Below are 6,237 nucleotides of genomic sequence, written 5' to 3'. Positions count from 1 at the left end.
GCAACATTTCTGGAGAGGAGGAATGGGTGACGTTTCTGGTCGTGACCCTTCTTCAGACTGGTTAGGGATAAGGGAAATGAGATATATCGACGGTGGAGAGATAAAGAACAATGAATGAAAGATATTCAAGTGTGAAGAAGGGTCTCAACTTGAAACGTCACTCATTCCTCCTCTCCAGAGATGCTGCCCAACCCGCTGAGTTACTCCAGCACTTTGTACCTGTCGACGTTCTGCACAGAGATGCTGCCTGACCCACTGAGTTACTCCAGCACTTTGTACCTGTCCACGTTCTCCACAGAGATGCTGCCTGACCCGCTGAGTTACTCCAGCACTTTGTGCCTGTCCTCGTTCTCCACAGAGATGCTGTCTGACCCGCTGAGTTACTCCAGCACTTTGTACCTGTCCACGTCCTCCAGAGATGCTGCCTGACCCGCTGAGTTAGTCCAGCTTTTTGTGTCCATTTTCGGTTTAAACCAGCATCTGCAGTTCCTTCTTACAGTGGTACATGTATAGGACTGTTTTGGAGGGATATGGAACAAGCGCTGGCAGGTGGGACTTTAGTGTAACATAGAAACATAGAAACGTAGAAAATAGGTGAAGGAGGAGGCCATTCGCCCCTTAGAGCCAGCACCGCCATTCATTGTGATCACGGCTGATCGTCCACAATCAGTAACCCGTGCCTGCCTTTCCCCATATCCCTAGATTCCACTAGCACCTAGAGCTCTAACTCTCTTTTAAATCCATCCACTGAATCGGCCTCCACTGCCCTCTGTGGCAGAGAATCCCACACATTCACAACTCTCTGGGTGAAAAGGTTTCTTCTCACCTCAGTTTTAGACGGCCTCCCATTTATTCATAGACTGTGTGTGTGTGGCCCCTGGTTCTGGACTCCCCCAACATTGGGAACGTCCTTCCTCAAATTTGGAGACCAAAATTGCACACAGTATTCTAGGTGTGGTCTCACCAGGGCCCTGCAGAAGGACCTCTTTGCTGCTGTACTCAAATCCTCTTGTCATGAAGGCCAACATGCCTTCACTGCCTGCTGTACCTGCAAGCTTACTTTCAGTGACTGGTGTACAAGGACACCCAGATCTCGTTGCACTTCCCCTTTACCTAATCTGACTCCATTGAGATAACAGACACAAAGTGCTGGAGTAACTCAGCGGATCAGGCAGCATCTCAGAAGAGAAGGAATGGGTGACGTTTCGGGTCAAGACCCTTCTTCAGACTGACGTTCTCCACAGAGACAGTGCCCGACCCGCTGAGTTACTCCAGCACTTTGTGTACCTGCCCACGTTCTCCTGAGATGCTGCCTGACCCGCTGATTTACTCCAGCACCTTGTACCTGTCCACGTTTTCCAGAGATGCTGCCTGACCCGCTGAGTTACTCCAGCACTTTGTGTCTACCTTCAATTTGAACCAGCATCTGCAGTTATTTTTCCCTGCACACCATTAAGGTAATAATCTGCCTTCCTGTGCTTGCCACCGAAGTGGATCGCCTCACGTTTATCCGCGTTAAACTGCGTCAGCCCGGTCACACAACCTGTCCAAGTCACCCTGCATCCTCGTAGCATCCTCCTCACAGCTCACACTGCCACCCAGCTTGGTTCTGGACGCCCCCAACGTTGGGAACATGTTTCCTGCATCTAGCATGTCCAGTCCTTTTACAATTTTATACATCTCTATAAGATCCCCCTCTCATCCTTCTAAATTCCTGTGAATACAAGCCCAGTCTTGCCAATCTTTCCTCGTACGACAGTCCCGCCATCCCAGGGATTAACCTGGTGAACCTACGCTGCACGCCCCCAATAGCAAGGACGTCCTTTCTCACATTTGGATACCAAAACTGCACACAGTACTCCAGGTGTGGTCTCACCAGGGCCCTGTACAACTGCAGAAGGACCTCTTTGCTCCTGTACTCAACTCCTCATGTCATGAATGCCAACATGCCATTAGCTTTCTTCACTGCCTGCTGTACATGCACGCTTACTTCCAGTGACTGGTGTACAAGGACACACAGGTCTCGTTGCACTTCACCTTTACCTGCGTCTGCCCGCTCACACAACCTGTCCAAGTCACCCTGCATCCTCAAAGCATCCTCCTCACAGCTCACACTGCCGCCCAGCTTGGCCGGCGTGGGCGTTAGACCGCTGGGGGGCCTGTTTCCGCGCCGTGTCGCCACGCGTTCCCATGGGATCTGTGACTCACATTTAACGTTCAAGGTGATGGTATTCCCGGTGTTCTCTGATGGAGTGTGGACGCATCTGAGAGACCTGCCGTGGTCCGAATGGGATGCCTGGAATCTCAGCGTGAGGCTGGTGGTCCAGGAGTTGGCATCTGATCCCGGAGTTTCGGTCCCCCTGGCCGAATCTAAGCCATCGATCCCACTCCATCTCAGGCGGCCGGGACAGGCGAACCTGACCGAGCAGGTTAGCACCACCTCATCTCCCTCTGTTATATCCGCTGGCGAGGAGATGTTCACCAAACTAGATTCATCTTCGGAAAGAGAGAAAGAGAGAGAGAGAGAGTCAGAGAATCCAGGAGCACAGTTTCTTTTTTCACGGAAACGTAGAAACATAGAAAATAGGTGCAGGAGGAGGCCATTCGGCCTTTCCAGCCACCTCCGACATTCACCGTGATCGTAACTGATCATCCACAATCACTAACCCGTGCCTGCCTTCTCCACATATCCCTTGATTCCGCTAGCCCCTAGAGCAGTGAATCGGCCTCCACTGCCCTCTGTGGCAGAGAATCCCACACATTCACAACTCTCTGGGTGGGAAAAGTTCCTTCTCGCTTCAGTTTTAAACGGCCTCCCCTTTATTCTTAGACTGTGTGTGTGGCCCCTGGTTCTGGACTCCCCCAACATTGGAAACATGTTTCCTGCATCTAGCTTTGTCCAGTCATTTTATTATTTTATCGTCTCTATAAGACCCCCTCTCATCCTTCTAAACTCCAGTGAATACAAGCCTAGTCTTTTCAATCTTTCCTCATATGACAGTCCCGCCATCCCGGGGATTAACCTGGTGAACCTACGCCGCACTGCCTCAAAAGCAAGGACGTCCTTCCTCAAATTAGGAGACAAAAACTGTACACAAATTCTCCAGATGCGGTCTGTACAACTACAGAAGAACCTCTTTATTCCTGTACTGAAATCCTCTCGTTATGAAGGCCAACATGCCATTAGCTTTCTTCACTGCCTGCTGTACCTGCACGCTTACTTTCAGTGACTGGTTTACAAGGACACCCAGGTCTCGCTGCACTTCCCCCTTACCTAACCTGACACAATTGAGATAAGGAATTGGATCCATACTTGACTCACTGGTATGCCTCTTTGCTCACCGACAGAGTCCAGCTCGTAACGGTGAACGAAACTTAGATGAAGGCATTAAAAGTAAAATTAGCAAATTTGCAGAGTGAACTGTGAGGAACATGCTATGAGGCTGCAGGGTGACTTGGACAGGTTGAGTGAGTGGACGATGCATGGCAGATGCAGTTTAATGTGGGTAAATGTGAGGTTATCCACTTTGGTGGTAAAATTAGGAAGGCAGATTATTATCTGAATGGTGTCAGGTTCGGAAATGGGGAAGTACAAAGAGATCTGGGTGTTCTTGTACAGCAGGCAGTGAAGAAAGCCAATGGCATGTTGGCATTTTATGACAAGAGAAGTTGAGTACAGGAGCAAAGAGGTCCTTCTGCAGTTGTACAGGGCCCTAGTGAGACTGCACCTGGAGTACTGTGTGCAGTTTTGGGCTCCAAATTTGAGGAAGGACATTCTTGCAGGTTCACTAGGTTAATCCCCAGGATGGCGGGAGTCCGCGCCGACAGCGATCTCCCGTTCACACACACTAGTTCTTTTCGAAACGTATAAAATTACAAATGGACTGGACAAGCTGGATGCAGGAAAAATGTTCCAATGTTGGTGGAGTCCAGAACCAGGGCCCACACACACAGTCTAAGAATAAAGGGGAGGCCATTTAAAACTGAGGTAAGAAGGAACTTTTCCACCCAGAGAGTTGTGAATCTGTGGAACTCTCTGCCACAGAGGGCAGTGGAGGCCGATTCACTGGATGGATTTAAGAGAGAGTTAGATAGAGCTCTTGGGGCTAGCGGAATCAAGGGATATGGGGAGAAGGCAGGCACGGTTTACTGATTGTGGATGATCAGCCGTGATCATAATGAATGGCGGTGCGTACAGGCTCGAAGGGCCGAATGGCCTCCCCAACATTGGGAACATTTATCCTACATCTAGCTTGTCCAGTCCTTTTATAATTTTATACGTCTCAAGAAGATCCCTCTCTCATCCTTCTACACTCCGGTGAATAATTCTGGTGTGGGTCAGACGCAGGGAGAGGGACACTGGAATCGCTCACGAATATCAAGATGAAAATATCACAAATGTCGGTGGTTTTACAGATAGCCAGGATGGTTGTGAAAGATTGTAGCAGGATCTGGATCGATTGGCCAGGTGGGTGGAGGAACAGTTGATGGAATTTAACACAGAGAAACGCGAGGTGTTTTACTTTGGGAAGTCAAACATGGACAGGACCTACACAGTGAATGGAAGGAATGGTAGTGTAATAGAGCAGAGGGATCTAGGAGCACAGGTACACAGTTCCCTGAAAATGTGGCGTCACAGGTAGACAGGGAGTGTCATAGAGCAGAGGGATCTAGGAGCGCAGGTACACAGTTCCCCTGAAAGTATGGTGTCACAGGTAGTCAGGGAATGTTGTAGAGCAGAGGGATCTTGGAGCGCAGGTACACAGGTCCTTGAAAGTGACTTCAGAGGTAGATAGGGTGGTCAAGAAGGCTTTTGGCACATTGGCCTTCATCAGTCAGAGTATTGAGTGTAGAAGTTAGGAGGTCACGTTGCAGTTGTACAAGACGTTGGTGAGGCCGCATTGAGAATATTATGTTCAGTTCTGGGCACCGCGTTACAGGAAAGATGTTGTCAACACCAAATCTGTTTCTCCAGAGATGCTGCCTGATCGCTGAGTTACTCCAGCACTTTGTACCTGTCCACGTTCTCCACGGAGATGCTGCCCGACCCGCTGAGTTACTCCAGCACTTTGTGTGAACATCTTACCGGATACGTCCAGCAGAACCCCGTCCGACCCGGAATATTTCGTTCCCCGACTGTTCTCCATTCGGAAGTAGTACAATCCCTCATCCCGCTTGGTCAGGCTGTCGATTGTCAAGGTGCCCTCCTTGTCTCTCTGCCATTGTTTTGGGATCTCCGCACGCGGACGGTGGAGCGGGTCGGCGTATTGATCGGAGCTGACGACAAGGGTGCCCTGCGTCTGGTCGCCCTTCAGCCACCGCACGGTTTTCAGCCGAGACCCGGTGGGATGGGAGAAGGAGCAGGGAATCCGTACGCAGGTTCCCGCGGCGGCCATTACATTCCTCGGCGTCCTCACCTCCCACGGATCGGCCACCACACCTGCAGGGAGAGAGACAGTAGACGCCGCCATTCATCGTGACCGCGGCTGAATCATCCACAATCAGTAACCCGTGCCTGCCTTCTCCCCATATCCCTTGATTCCACTAGCCCTAGAGCTCTATCTAACTCTCTCTTAAACCCATCCAGTGAATCGGCCTCCACTGCCCTCTGTGCAGAGAATCCCACACATTCACAACTGTCTGGGTGGAAAAGTTACTTCTCACCTCAGTTTTAAACGGCCTCCCCTTTATTCTTAGACTGTGCGTGTGGCCCCTGGTTCTGGACGCCCCCAACATTGGGAACATTTCCCCTGCATCTAGCTTTGTCCAGTCCTTTTTATAATCTTATACGTCTCTATAAGATCCCCCTCTCATCCTTCTAAACTCCAGTGAACACAAGCCCCAGTCTTTCCAATCTTTCCTCATATGTCAGTCCTGCCATCCCAGGGATTAACCTGGTGAACCTACGCTGCACTGCCTCAATAGCAAGGACGTCCTTCCTCAAATTAGGAGACCAAAACTGCAACATTGGGAACATTTTCCTGCATCTAGCTTGCAGGTTATCCACTTTGGTGGCAAGAACAGAAGGCAGATTATTATCTGAATGGTGTCAAGTTAGGAAATGGGGAAGTGCAAAGAGATCTGGGTGTCCTTGATCAACCGTCACTTAAAGTAAGCGTGCAGCTGTAGCAGGCAGTGAAGAAAGCTAATGGCATGTTGGCCTTTATGGCAAGAGTTGAGGACAGGAGCAAAGAGGTTCTTCTGCAGTTGTACAGGGCCCTGGTGAGACCGCACCTG

The sequence above is a fragment of the Rhinoraja longicauda genome, chromosome 43, assembly GCF_053455715.1.
Source record: "Rhinoraja longicauda isolate Sanriku21f chromosome 43, sRhiLon1.1, whole genome shotgun sequence".
Taxonomy (NCBI): domain Eukaryota; kingdom Metazoa; phylum Chordata; class Chondrichthyes; order Rajiformes; family Arhynchobatidae; genus Rhinoraja; species Rhinoraja longicauda.
The sequence above is the reverse complement of the archived record's forward strand: the minus strand, read 5'-3'. Positions refer to the sequence as shown.